This window comes from Petromyzon marinus, chromosome 32, assembly GCF_048934315.1.
Source record: "Petromyzon marinus isolate PM22_M1 ecotype Great Lakes invasive population chromosome 32, UKy_Petmar_22M1.pri1.0, whole genome shotgun sequence".
Lineage (NCBI taxonomy): Eukaryota > Metazoa > Chordata > Hyperoartia > Petromyzontiformes > Petromyzontidae > Petromyzon > Petromyzon marinus.
The window spans coordinates 5,500,231-5,515,581 of NC_133698.1; positions in this window are offsets into that span (position 1 = coordinate 5,500,231).

Sequence of the window (15,351 nt, forward strand, 5' to 3'; positions counted from 1 at the left end):
CGGTGTTGTATTCATTAATGCCGCAGGGTGGACAGAGGTGGGGGAGGATTAAGAAGCTTGCCCTTTGTATCAGCTTTGGTGCCGGGAGATCAAATTGAACCCGTGACCTCTGGGTTGCAATATCCAGTGTGCAGCATCCGATTGCGGGGTCTAAGTTCAATTCCCAGATTTTTTTATTGAAGGGACCAATTTCAGCAAAATCATTTTTTTGTTTGTTGATATCTGAACGACACGACATTGCGATTTGATAAGAGATGTAAGTTCAATAGCGGTACGAATCACGCAACACCTCTTACCATGGCTGTCATTGCAATGAAGTGAGCATCACATCTATGGGGAGCTCTCTGGTATGTTTTCGTTGTGTGCCGCGTGTTGCTCTGCATGATGTCCAATGTTTATCCCCATGCAATGTGCTTGGAGCTTCTTCAGGATCTCAAAGGGGCAGGCTCACATTTTCTCTCCACAGTTATCTGTGTTCATCTTCTTTGGTTCTTTCGGTAAAGTCACGTAGAATGAGAATAAAATAATAAATTGATAAAATAAAATAACACAATAATATTCTCACGACGTTTCGGCCACAACACAAGCGGCCTGTGTTGTGGCCGAAACGTCGTGAGAATATTATTGTGTTATTTTATCAATTTATTATTTTATTCTCATTCTACGTGACTTTACCGAAAGAACCAAATAAGATTAATCCTTGCAGTCACGAAAGCTTTAAATCGAAAGTTATCTGTGTTGTTGGTGGAGCCTGCTGCTGGTGCTTGATTTAGGCCAGCATTTGTCATGTATTAGCACACAGGCTCAGCACTTGCTCACCACTTGTGCATAGCCAAATGAGTCATACGAATATCGTCGGCTTTCCGAACAACCCATCAGCGAGCTGTACAGCATGACCACGAAAACCTACATGGGTAGTTTACAGTACCTGTGGGGAGCTTTAAGAAAGCAACTTCAGCATTTTATTTGGGTTTGTTAGTTAGGATTGCGCACCACTGCCAACGCAATATTACCAAGTTATGCATTTAAGGTGAGTGAGCCATCGGTGAACAACTCTAATACTAAATTTGGCAAGGAACGATGAAGATGTATGAGTGCTAATTGTTCTCCCACGTGAAGAAAGATCCCGCTCCAAGGCTTGGGCAAAACATCACCCATGAAACCTCCACATCTCCCGTTGCTTTGAAACATTAACAAGTGTATTAATTAAAACTCACTAATGGACGCACTCGTCATGGGCCAGCCAAACCCACTGTGCAAACACAATGCCACTTCCCTTAAATCTCGAGTCATTCGAGGGCGCATAGCTCCTTGTTCCACAAAGGGATTCCGAAATGACGCGTGGCACGTAATTATCCGTCCCGGTGTCACGTACGCAGCGCCTCCATGGAACTCGCGCAAGTCCGTCGCGAAAACAAAGCACCCGCCGTGCCCTCGCCGCAAGTCTCTCTCGTTACATGGCAAGGCAGCGGTCGTGTCCCTTACAGCGTTGTTTCCACATCGAGAACCGTATCGCGTATCACAGGTGCGCAAATGCCGCGGTGGCGAATCGACGGCCGTGGACGCGCTTTATATGACCGATGCGCCACCTTCACAGAGCGAGACTATGGTAATGAAATGTAGCTGCGGGGCTCCGAAGGATGGAGGTGGGGGGGGGGTCTTTTTTTGCAGTCGTGGGCTCACGCGGCGTATGCCACGGGCTCACCGTAGCCCCCCCCCCCCCCCGGGCTAATAGCGCATAGGTCAAAATGCCGAATCCAAAGGTTGCGTTTCAGTGCTGAATAAATCGTTGGAAATAAGAAATTAACAACAACAACAACAACAAAAAAGAGGAGACGTTTCCTCCTGCTAAATGTCCCACGCGGCGTGGGCGGATTTAATACGCAGTGGTCTTGTGTGCTGTACAGGTGTGTGGTATTATTATTATCTGTGCAGTGAACGGCACTGCGTTGTCGGGGAGCATGAGCTGGGGGGGGAGGAGGGCTGATGCAAGGGAACTGGGGAAATATTTAGTGCAACTGTAAACCCCCCTATGTCGAGATCAGTGCGATCAGTCAATAGGCTGCGGGGAGCTTTGCTTGCTGTCGGGATGACAGGCTGTTTGGCATCAGGAGACAGCAGCATGGCCAATCGTTGCCACTAAATTAACGAATCTCCCTCTCTGTGTGTGCGCGTGTGTATGGGGAATGGTGGTGTGGTGGTTAGCGTGCTGCGCTGCAAATCCGCTCACAGCCCACACCGGTGACGAATATCTGAACCGGTCCGGTGCCTCCCCTAAGTCGACTCAGCTTCGTATAAGTACCTTGTGCGGTGTGTAAGCATCGCCACTCGGGAGACAAAGGCGGCCGGGCATGGTGCTGGCTACCCACCCCCTCGTGTGCCGTGCCCGCATTCGTAGGTGCTTGCTAACAGCACTTGCCCCAACAGTCTGTTAGGGTAAAGTCACGTAGAAAGAAAATAAATTAAATAATAGAATACGACGTTTCGATTGCAACACAAGCAGTCGTCATCAGGTAGAACTAAATTTGAGATAGAGACAAAACACAGACACGGAGACACACAGACAGACACACAAGCAGAGAGAGACAACACAGAGACACACAGAGAGAGAGACACACACACACACCTCTGTGTGTCTATGTTGTGTATCTCTCTCTCTTTGTGTGTGTCTCTGTGTTGTCTCTCTCTGCGTGTGTGTCTGTCTGTCTTAAATGAGCGCCCAGCGCGGAGTGTAAAACATCAATACTCGGAAGACAAAGAGAGTCGCAGCCACACTGCACAATGTGCGAGTGGCATTCAGAATTTCAGTCTAGTCTCAGCTTCCTCGTTTGGCTTCCTCCGTGAGCCTCACAATGAACGCAGCACATGTTGTGCGGCGTGACGAACGTCAGCAAACAGGGAGACCAATGTTACTGGGTGTGGTGCCGGTCACACCACTTCCCTTAGCACACATTGCCAGGATTAATAAGCACTCGGCAGCAGTACTTGTGCCAACAATTTTACGAGGTAGATATGCGTTCATTTCCTAAATATAGGACGCTGATGCGAGGAAGAATGTATTGCGTGGTACTGCATTGGCATTGGTGCACAAGCACAACTTACAACAAAAACCTGATACATTCATAACTAACACTCCCTTCAAGCAAACAAAAATCATACGTGACATTTCCTGCAATGGCCCTTCAACGTATTATATGATTTACTTTCAGCATCTTGTTAAAAATAAATTATATTAGCAAGATACTTAAACATCGCCATCTCTTCTATTTCAGTTAACAAAGTACATGAATGGGATATTTCCATTATGTTCCAATGAGAAAGTTAAACAAACGTTAATCTTCACTCGGGCATTGAAGCAGCATTGCTAGATTGCTACAGAGCTGCCGAAATGCCTGCCGTAGAGTCACGTGGGATGTTTATCAGCGAGGGTACGTCACGCATTACCATGGGGTCGTTCATTTCCTCAGATGAGTTGGGCAAACACTGCAAGAGTAAATATGCAACATCGAGAAGGTGAATTCAGCGTGCAGTAAGTACTTCGTCTCATCGCCACGGATCCCGTCTATTTGTGTGTTGCTGTGTGGGCTGCATGTACACTCAAAGGTGTACGAATAAATGTATTCACATGCTGTGGAAGTAATATTTATTCAGCCATGGGAGATGTAACAAATAGCCCGTGAATGGAATATACATGCACAGAGCGCAGCTTGATAGGAAATTGATCATACACTCCCATCACATGGCCGGTCCTAGTGAGTTTTTTTTATCAGCGACAACCATTGCCAGTTATTCAGCTGGGTGGCACAGCTGGTAAAGTGCCTGACTCACATTCAGAACGTTGTGATTTCAAAATTCCAGCTCAGGTATCAGCTCAGCCCATTGTCTGTCCAGAATTGATTCAATGAGTGGTTGTCCTATGAAGAGGCTGCCCCCCCATCATAGGAATGTGGAATTTACAGGCATTGGCTCACTCAGCTTCCACCAACAGATATGAGTGCCGAAGTGATGTGACATCTTGCGGGCGGCACTTTCAAAGACGAATTTTTGATTTGTCTCATGAAGTTGCCGAAGCACTTCTGAGACCACAGGTTACTGTGCGGGAGTGTGACAAGGGTTTATAAATATCACAAGGGTGTCTTTGTATGATTGTGTTTGTCCCCGTTGCAATATTTATGATATGTCGTATGAATCTCTCAACTGAGTATAAAATAAAGGAAATTAAATTCTAAACAAATATAGCATCTCCTCCAATCTTTTCAACACATCTGTCCATCTCTCCTGCATGACCCTCTCAATAAGTAAATAAATAAACCGATACAGTTATGAGTATAACAGATAATATATATATTTTTTATGTTGTGTGTGTGTGTGTTGGGTGTGTGTAAAGCTTGAGTCTGTAGTTGTTTATGAGGTTATGCCCAGCACTTGTGAAGCAAAGCACAATATGCAGTATGTCTTGTTATTTCCAGCGTGTATTGATTTGTTTTTGTTCCACCGTATTAATAAATGCTGATACAGCTACTATATATATATCATATGCTATAACAAGCCATTATTACCAACATCATTCTGTTGCTTTTGCATTCCCCAAATGAGGAGGAACCTTAATTATAGGGCAGCCTTGCCCACTTATTACTGTGTACCCATCATGAGCCTGCTCGCTCGCAACTTTACTCTTTGTACCCTGGTAACATCGGTGTGTACTTCATAATTATCAGCCATGGTCTATCCACTGCTGGACGAAGGCTTCTCATGATCCTGCATCTCGGAGGATGTTCCTTGGCTGCCGCTCCACGATTATTCTTGGCCATTGGCCATCATACTTTCTAGTGATGTGCCCTGTCATTAATCTGTATTCCTCAATGGGGGAAAGTGCCGTAAATCCCCCTGCTTCTGTCCACCCAGCAGTATAAATGGGTGCAACCAGGGTTCATGAATTGGCAGGTTGTGTGTGTTGAGGTAAAGTGTGGGTACTCACAGCTCTTTCAAGATTTCTGGCCAGTCTGTAAGAATCGTCAAAATATTCTCCAAATGTGGTCTCCCTCTTTTGGAGGCCCTTCTGCCAGCAGGGGTGTGGACGAGAAATTGCAGCGATGCACCTTTGCCTGTAAGTCAACCCCAAATCACCACTATAAACATGCGGATACATTTTTCCACGGCACCCTATGACGAACTCTTGTCAACAACGTCACATTGCAGTTTAGGTCACACAAAATTGGCACAGAAGACATCCCCACCACCAAAGGATGTCACGTGTGTTTATGTCCTGGCAACACATCATCATCATCAATGTGACTGAGACAGGGGGCTCAAATCAGGTCACGGAATGGACTTGGAAGCATTGTGACCTCCAGGTCAGTCGCATTTGTAAACAAGAACAGCTGTAGGTTACAAGGACACAGCAGTGCCTTAAATTTCACATTTCATGGCTACCGACCTTCTTGCTATTGATTCAATTTGGCACTTATTTAACCACGTGACAGCTCATTGAGATGCATTGTACAAGAGACCTAGGTAACATGGCGACATGGCTATTTGTTTCAAATGCAAAACTTCGCATTTCAGCAGTGAGAATAACACATTGGTTCGCTGTCGAGAAATGGGTTGTGTTGGCGTCGGCTTCATAGAAGGCATACATTTTTCGTTAAGAGGTTGTTGTGCAGAATGTGATCAAGAATTCCTCCTTCCCATAGTTTGTCTCTTCACGTAAACAAATTTAACCTTTATTTGTTTAAACCCAACAGCCACCCGACCTTCTGCGAGTGCATATTGTCAGCAGCATTGGTCCAACACAAGCAAACACCGTCTCATCAACTGGCAGGCTTTGCTTGAACCAATGCTGGTGAACGGTCCGATGTTTAAGCCTTAGACGATGGCATGCTGCATTTACTGGTAGGAACGAATTTGTAAACTGAGTGTACCAGCCTGCAATAGATTAATGTGTCCGTACGTCCGTCCCCTTTCAATACTTTAACGAAGTGAAATCTCGTGCTGTTGGGTGTAATAAAATTGCGCAAAATTCCAATGTTCCTACCAGCCCACCCTGCAGGGACCTGTTTTATTGCCCAGCCATAACTAAAGCTTAAACTCATTGTTTTGCCACTAGGACGACGAAATAACCTTTGCACACATATATCAACAAAATGACGAGTAGCAAAGGACGTACATCAAGTTGTTTAGATGGGGAACATGTTGTCAACGTTGTCGTTATGCAAATTTTCACAGTGTTAGACATGTCCTGGGCAAATAAAGCCATGACAGACGGCCATTGTGAAATACACACATATAACGGGCGGGCTTTTGAGACACGCTGCGGCGATAGATTTAACCGGCATGCCAGCTGGCCAACGCAACGCAACGTCTAACACCACAAGCACACACGCGCAACTGCACACCAGATCAGCGATGTGTACATTCTATGCTCTCTTACAAAACACAAGATGCTTGAAATGTGTTGCAATAATACTATGTATTAGATAAATGGACAATTATGTACGTGGTAAACTTTGCTCGCCTTGAGATGGTCGCGGGTAGCCGTGCGTATATATGTTGCTCAAGGTTATTTATGCACTCAATTGTATATACTTTACTGTATTGTACCACGTCTCAGATGAAAGGCAAAGGTGCAGCCCTGCAAGTACTTGCTCATGCCACTGCTAGTGGCAGACATCCACTCACCAGATCTTTAGCGAGCTACTGTAATATGGATTTGGCCTAGTCTTCCATCTGGGATGGATGTCTTGGAAGTACCCACTTCGCCCCACGACATGCAAGCTGCTCGTTGACAAACTGTGGTGCACCTGTTTACACCGCTGGTTATGCATAAGCAACATAATTTAAGAAACAGGCCCATTGTTTTTACAGCTATGCTAAGAGATTGGACCAACGACCTCTAGAATCCAAGGCCAGTATGCTATTACACCACACCAGCATCCAGCAGTATGGTTGAAATAAATGTGTCAACCATGGTACTAATTCAGTTGAGAGAAATGTCACCTTTCTTAAGACTGTGTGGTGGATACCATAAGTTTTGGATCTGCCTGAAGGGTCATATTGACCGTGTGCGAATTTCAGGAAGCTCTGAGGACCTGTAGGCCCACCTCTGTTGATAACCGCCTGGTCGATAAACCGGTGAGAGGATAGTTGGCTTCTTTTTTCACCCATCGACATAGTGGCTTCCAAACGGATCGTTTCTCCCAAAGTGCTCCGTGGTTTAATTGGCAGCGGATGAATAGGTCTGAAGAGGGGAGCGTCGCTCGAGGAGATGTAAGCTATTTCAGGATCTGATGACTCTTGTGTGTCATCAGTGGGTGTTTAAAACGTGTTTGTTAGCTCACCCACATTGCTGTGGAAAATGAGCTTGGCAGAGAACCATCCAGTGGATATGTCTAGGCAGCAGACAGCTTGATTTATCCGGGCTGTTTAACCTGTCAACCTGAGACATTGATTGAGCGCTTGGCAAATTTGTGAAGATCTTTACATCCAAGATCGACCTCATCAGTGCGGGAGTTATTTCAATGTTAACACCAATCCTTCGGCACCCCGATCCCACGTCATCTCTTGTCATTAACGATTTCTAACCTCTATCCAACATCTGATCTTGAGGCGTCGCTCCAGAGCTTGAGGCCCACGACCTGTGGCACAGGACCTGTGCCTTTCTTGGTTGGCATACGAGCCGGGAGGAGGCATTTTGTCAACGTTAACTAAGCTCTATCAACGACTTCCTGCAAACGGGCCAATGTGTAACTGAGCCTTAAACAAAGTGTCAGTTAGACCTCTGTACAAGAAGCTATGCTTAGATGCTGCTGTGCTTGATAGGCATAGTCATATACTCAGCAGTGTCCGGAAGAGGTGGTTGAATCGCCTGCCAAAAATATGAGATGACATTGCACATAATGACATCATCAGTAGGCTAGTAGTGCACTGTGTGTGATGTAATCGGCCTTTTTTGTAAAAAATAAATTGGGGTATACCTTTGCCCAATTTACCGGGTTTTCTCCAGGGAAAGTCTCTAACAGCAACACAACTTAATGATAACATTTTATTTACATTGAATCATTTAAATTTGAGTTATCATTACCCCATGTTGCAGACGGACGAACACACAGAGCTAATGCATTAGCACTTTCAACCTTAGTTGGTAAGCATAAAAAACAAAATTTCATGGAATTTATTAATATTTACACTAACTATGGAAAGCAACAGATATTCAACAAGCATTAACTAGGGGAAGCAAGCTCATACATACACAAATAAGCAATCCCACTGAATGTAGAGGAAGCCAACATAGGTAAACTCGCTTTTTTTAAAGAGTGAACAATGCATTTACAGACTTCCTATGTCAGGCGCAGCCAAGGAAGTCTGTTCTGTGATTGATAGTTTCCAAAGTAATTCACATAAATACATCCAACCATTATCCAACGTGTTATTCCTTACATGAAGCCAGATAATTCATGTTTGTTCAACAATGCAGTTTCAAATGAATGCTACGACCAAAAGTCTTACACTGAAGAAGAGAAAAAACCACAATGGTGTGAGAAAAATGCTGAGACATATCTGAGCACCGCCTTTTTGCAGATTAATTATTGGGAAACAATAACTTGGATTGGATATTCAGTTGTGAACATTCAACTGCAACACGACAGCTTTGAAGGATAATGAAGCGCAATGAGTCGTTCTGCCATTGCCAGGAGTCTTGCTGGTGGCTCAGCGGTGGAGCGAGAGGCTCACTGTCAGAAGGTTGCGAGTTTCAAATCCTTGTTTGGTGGTGTCGAGTATTTGGCTGCTAATATAAATGTCCACGTGACGATAAGCCACTTCGTTGAGCTATCATGTGTGGCCAGGTCGCTTCTCAAAAAGAGATGTGTAGGTCAGTAGGCCTTACCTAGTAAAATAGAAAATAGCTACAATAGTTTTTAGTTTAACTTAGGCCTACTTTAAACCAGGCTAAATGCAATTAGTATCACTTCATGGAGAAGTCAACATTGGTCATCCTCTAAAGAGACTCGCCCCAGCATAGGAATGTGGAATTTCCAACACTGGCTTAGGGCTATAAATTGGAGATGAACAGTGTCATATTATTCATTTGAGCACGAAATAAGACAAAACTAAATATATTTTTTTCAGGTAACACATTGGACAACAGAGTTGGATAAAACGTCAACGAAACTTTTATGTTGTTTAGCAACTGAATGTGTGTGTGTGCGTCTAATAGGAGTGTGGACATGGAACTCTTCGTGGCAAAACAGTGGCGATGTGTGTACAGCATTCAGGGAGTTTGCAGTGTAAATTTAACACGTAGGCTTTCGCGGCCAATATTATTGATGTTAGCTTGTTTTGGGTTATGCCATGTAAATATAAATGTGTTGTACACACACCTCCACCCGACAGGTAATTAACTACTAACTAATTATTGTATTTTACCAGGCAAGGCAATTAGTAAGGTTTGTAACCTAACAAATAAAACATAACACATGCCGACACAGATCATTATTAAATCTCGGTAAAGTCACGTGACTTTACCGAAAGACCCAGAGAGTATATGTAATTATTAGTAAAGTTCGTCGCGTGACAAATAAAACATAACACAGACACAGCCAAAAAGTAAGGTTTGTCATGTGACAAGGTTTGTCATGTGACAAACCTTGTCAAATCTTGTCATGTGACAAACCTTGTCTAGTTAGCCGTCATGTGGAGGTGGGTGTACAACACGTTGATATGACCTAACACAAAGGAAAACGTTACCATGAATAGCGTTGCCTATGTAATGTCTTACTTGTTAGTCATGTCAGCTACACGGGCCAGTAAAAGGTAAGGTCGTGAAATTAAAAGGGTTGAGGTCATGAATCATGTCGGCTTGGTGGTGAAGGGGTCAGTAGTGAATACAGGGGTGCACAGAGTGAGATTGGTGGCCTGCTTTTGCATGCAGTGATGGTGTTTGGGTGCTTGTGTGCCAACCTGTGGATTGTCGGTGTGTTCGTGTACGCGGTGTGGTTCGTCAACGTCATTGTGTGACCCTAAATTGCGTTGCACTGCTTGTGTACATCGTGGGGTCAGCCTCGAGAGTAGTGCCAATAAACATGTGAACCAGTCATAGTTCCAGCAGATGACGTGACTGCATTTCAGTGAAGACGGAATGTGAAATATTCGCTCATGGATAGATCGGTTGTTTCTAACATGAAGCATAGAATTAAGGCAAATGTGGTTGTGACTCCAATGTTACAATTGTGCTGTGCCCAATTAATTTACATTTGGCAAGAGCACAGCGCGATATCCTTCAACTCTTGTGTCGAAATTGGAGCCCATTTAACACGGGCTACGCATGTGCCAGACATCTCTGTGAAAATGTGATTAGGTTACGTGAGTTGGTAGTTCTAATTTCTGCGTGAACCTAGTTGCAAATGAGAAGTCAGCCATCTGGCAGGTTACAATTGGACCTTACGTGACAGCCTGTCATAGTTGTAAAAATACGAGCCCAATGTGTGTGTGTGTGTCTTTACGCTTTGGTATGCGTCCACGTAGAGCCACGGATGACGACGCATAGAGATGTGTGTGATGAAAAGCATTGAGCAAAATGTCCCACGCGGGACAACGGTTTAACCCAAGGCTTAAATGCCTCGCTCGATATTCTCCGGAATGCTGCTGGCAGGCTTGGAGTAAGGATTTCCAGCATAAGGCACTACCACTAGAGTATAACGTACCACCTATCTATAATAATAACAATAATCATGTTTTATTGTTCCCTACATTACTGTAATCCCATGATAATAAATTAATAGCATGAGAACAGAATCAAGTGAGATGGATGTGGCGTGCCAAAATAATCCGAGGAACAGCATTCTGGACTGTTCCTTCTAAAATTAAGCAATGGTTTAACCTTTGAACTACACATGGCACGCTGATGAAGCATTAGAAGGGTGAAAACATGTCTACGTGCTCCATACTGTGCAACGTGCCAGTTGTCTTTCTGGGAGGCCTACTGTCGAAACAACAAAGACACGTGTTTATAAAATGTACAACTTGTCTTCATTTATTCGTAAAGCAAATAGCTCTTGGCTCTTGCGAATACTCAAACCCGAAACGTGTGTGTGCTGGAGCGATTTTGGAAAGCGATGGCTACAAGCTGGCGTTCAATAACTTGTGAAATAATTTTGGGGAATATATTAGCTTAATTTACAACAATTGCTTTACATAGTCTGGAACTTAAAATAAATTGCCAATTGACAAACTCAAATTGTGTTTTTTTTTCATTACCATGCAAGGGACTTTGTATTTTACACATTTTTTATTCTTGAAAATGTAATGATTTTTGTGTGGGGTTTTCCACTCAAAGAAAAACAATATTGACCAACATCGTTTTGCATTCTCCAGCTGTTAGATTAATAGCTTAATTTATCACAGCATAATTGTCCGTATGAATGTGTAAGATTAGCGAGAAGGCGTGTAATTTTTTATAGAGTACAGTTGTGTAATCGAGTGATGGAATTGAAATTCTTTCAAATCCAACATTCTCTGAATGACGAGAAATCCCATCGCAACAGGATCATGCGTGGGGGCTGGAAACAAATTGAAACAGCGACGAGCAGTGGCGTGCTGCTGCTCACAAACAGCGGGAGGGCATGACTCCCATGATGCCTTGCGCGATTGTCATGTGACCACCACATTGCACAGACTGGATTAATGTTGAGAGCACCGTATATGCAATATGGTGATCACATGAGATGCACGCAATGCATGGTGTGAATGTTGCATTCCGGAAGTTTGTGAGTGCTATTTAAATTCGTTACAGCCTCAGTCAGATTTCACGGAGATTGTTTCAGGCACTTGTGCACACGCAGTATAATAGAGTAATGAAGTGCTGTCCCAGTGAATTTTGGAAATCAACAACACAAGACCGATAAATGATGCAATTTATACAGCAAGAACAAATAACATTTATACAACCTAAGTATTCTGAGTGCTTTGTCACATTTCTGCACAAACAAACTAATAAACTAAATACACGGTTTGGATCAAAGTGTCACCGGACCTGAAGTCTCTTCTTTATAACAAAAGGCTAATCACTGCCATCGGTCAATGAATCTCAGTTAAAATCTTGTCCATATGTTTTCTTATTGCATTTAATGATAACATTTTTTAAATAAAATTTTAATGATTTTTTTTATTATAACAAATGCTACCGGGATGCATTTACCCACAGTGGCTGTAAGTTAACAGATATTATTTTAGTTTGGCAATATTTAGGTATATCATTATGCGCTATGTTCATAAAGTAAAGCAAAATAAACGCATCCTATACATTTAATGCATAGATGAGGTAAAGTTACAGCTTCAAGGCGATTGTTTTTCATATCCAGTACTCACTCCTCTGCATTATACATCGATTTTCGATTTCAGATGTTTAATATTCATATGCAAATCATGCCACTGCACACTGCACGCTCCTGATCGTTGGCAAACACGAAAAGCTGTACCATGGGGTTCGTGAGATCTGAAGTTTAGAAACACTGCTTTGCACATGAGCAGATGTATACGCAACGGCATAGTAAATCTAGAATATATGTATGTCGAACCTCATTCAGATCGTACGTAGCCAACCGTGCTAGAATGTACTGTAGATGCACAGGGTGTATCTAATCTCAATAACGGCTCGGCCTATATAGTCTGCGTTCTTGCAGTGGAAATGTCTCTTTACATGTCATCTGACAACAGTCAATTGCCAATAATCCCTCAGATTTATTTTAGCGAGGGAATGTATCTGCTGGTTCAATGGTTCCAGTACAAATGTGCACGTGTTATATTTCACATCGCTTTAAAACAACAAGACAGACACGCAGGCAGCACAGAAAACATTGTGCACACATAGGTGATATGTATATATATAGTTTTTAATAACAGCATTGTATTGTGTAGTCTAACTGACTGAAATTTTTATAAAACAGCAATCGTTGAAACTGTTAAACTGCCACATAGCAGGAGAAATGTTTTGTAATTTGCGACAAAAAAAATTCCTACGATGAAAAAACTTGCCAATAATTACACACTTCCACTAACCATTAAAACTGTTCACGCGGCTGTCCCATTAAGCCTCAGTGAATCAATCTCTCGCCATCATGCCAACAAAACGTGGCCCAACAGTAGCTTGTCGAGAGCTTGTTACAGAGGTTCATGGTTTTAATGCAGCGTTCGCCCTGATTAATACTGCAGGTGTAGCAAGCATAAAAATGCATTGCTTCTGCTTCAGAGTGGACTTCAAAGATATCGTAACAGCATTCACAAGAGTAGGCCATTTTGTGCGTCAATGGTTGCGTTTGTAAAAAATACCCACAAATTACTAATTTGCGATTATACATAGTAAGCATCAACCCCTTATGTAAAAAAAAAAACTTGGCTGGACCCTCTTCAAAAATATGAATGAGACTCAGTGAGGCTTTCCTGGGTAAACAAGCATAATACAATAAAAAACAAGTTGGCCTGCCTCTGTGGTACTAGCAGCTCGTCTAGCCAAAATAGTTTACAGTATTTATAAAGGACATGGGCATATTGCCAGCTTATGAAACTAAGCCACTGGATATTTAGGAAAGCCACTGTAAATTATTATTTTTAAAGATCTCAATAATTAAAGGGAAAATGTTAATTTAAAGTTTTCTCTGATTTTCTTTACCCTTTAAAAATAAGAGTTCAGCACCCATAGGCACACAAAAAAAACGCACACTCATTCCGTGTCGGTGTCAATGAATGCAGCTGTCTCTTTGTTCAGTGGCACAGAACTTCGGCGGTCACGAGACAGATATCAGACATCTCACAATTAGACATCTCACAATCCGATGGCAAACAATCAATCAGTGATCGCTTCTTTTCATATAGGACAACTACTCTTATTCTGAGACGTGTGTTACAGTCTGGGTGCATTATGGAGGAGGCTCGTGAAGGACGCTCCTCGGCAGTTGAAGGCAGTCGCCCTCCAACAACAAAGGAGGGCAGAGGAGCAACGTTCACAACAACGAGCGGAGCGCCGGGCAGCTAAAAGTAGGGGGCACAGCAGGCGCATCTGCCAATCATCTCAGTCAGCCAACCCATGGCACCGGGGTCTGTCGCCTGTACCCCTGTCAGCGAGCCTTCGACACTTCACGTGGCCTCAAAGTGCACCTGGTCTGGCACAGGCGTTGTGGTGACGTCACTGTCACTTCGTGGCGAATGGTGGGTATTGGTATTGGCATTACATATGTAAGTTGTTGATGATTTTCCACATTTTGGGTTTCAGTTAATTGAGGCTAAAGAGATGATGACTTATCTTGATCCTCAAGCAGGATTTTGACTTTCAAATTGTGAGTCAGGCACTTTGCCACAGTGATGCCCAGTCAAATAATTGAAATACCATGCTAAAATCATTGGCGAAAAATCTGTTTCAAAGTATAACAACAAAAATACGACATTTCTTATCATCAGCTATAACCTATTTACTGCTGGATGAAGGTTTTCCCAAGTTGTCACTATCACTTAAAGTTTAGTGATACAATAATCCAATCAGCTCATGCACACAAGCTAATTTTATTGCTCCATATTCATGTTGAATGTACTCCAGGGCATGTTCCTGCCTTCAGCTGTGACTCCATCATGAGTCTCAACCACCGGTCATCGTTCCTTCTCGTGACGTTCCAGGATATGTAATACATTTGCGTTATATAATGTTCTGTTACTCTTCAATATGACATGAAATGTCCATAAGTACTCCACTGTATTAAATGTTTAGTGTTCGGGCTCATCGTAGCAGTATAATTAGGCTTTCAGACCATATATATTGCTACATTCCATTAGATCATATTTGAAAATGCCACATTGAAAAAGGTGTGAATGAAATAGCAAATAAAATTGCTAAAACAGGGAATACGGTTCAAATTACAAATTCAAAGGCACAATCCAAAGCAGAGCCTGCTCATCAACATTTGTCAAATATATTAGTTTTTGAGAAATATGATTTGAAAAAAAATATTAAAACTCTGATTACCATACATATATGTATTATATATGGACTATAAGAAAGTAAATAATGAGGTGCAATAACATTAAAAATAAATAAAGTTTGCACGGACTAGTTTGAAAATGTTGGGGATTGTTAGGTTCAAGGTGGGTGTATGCACATTAATCAGTGGATCATTGTTTACCTTTAGAGATGAGTTTAGGTCTCCTTAAATAAACTACTGCTAATGACAGGCATATATTTATTATTCTAGTTCGCCCAGGAAGGACAGAAAAAGTGAAAACTTTCCACCCACCACTCCCATATAGACACAGACATTCACACTCGCCAATGTACACACGCCTACATACATGCACCAAAAGACAAAGATA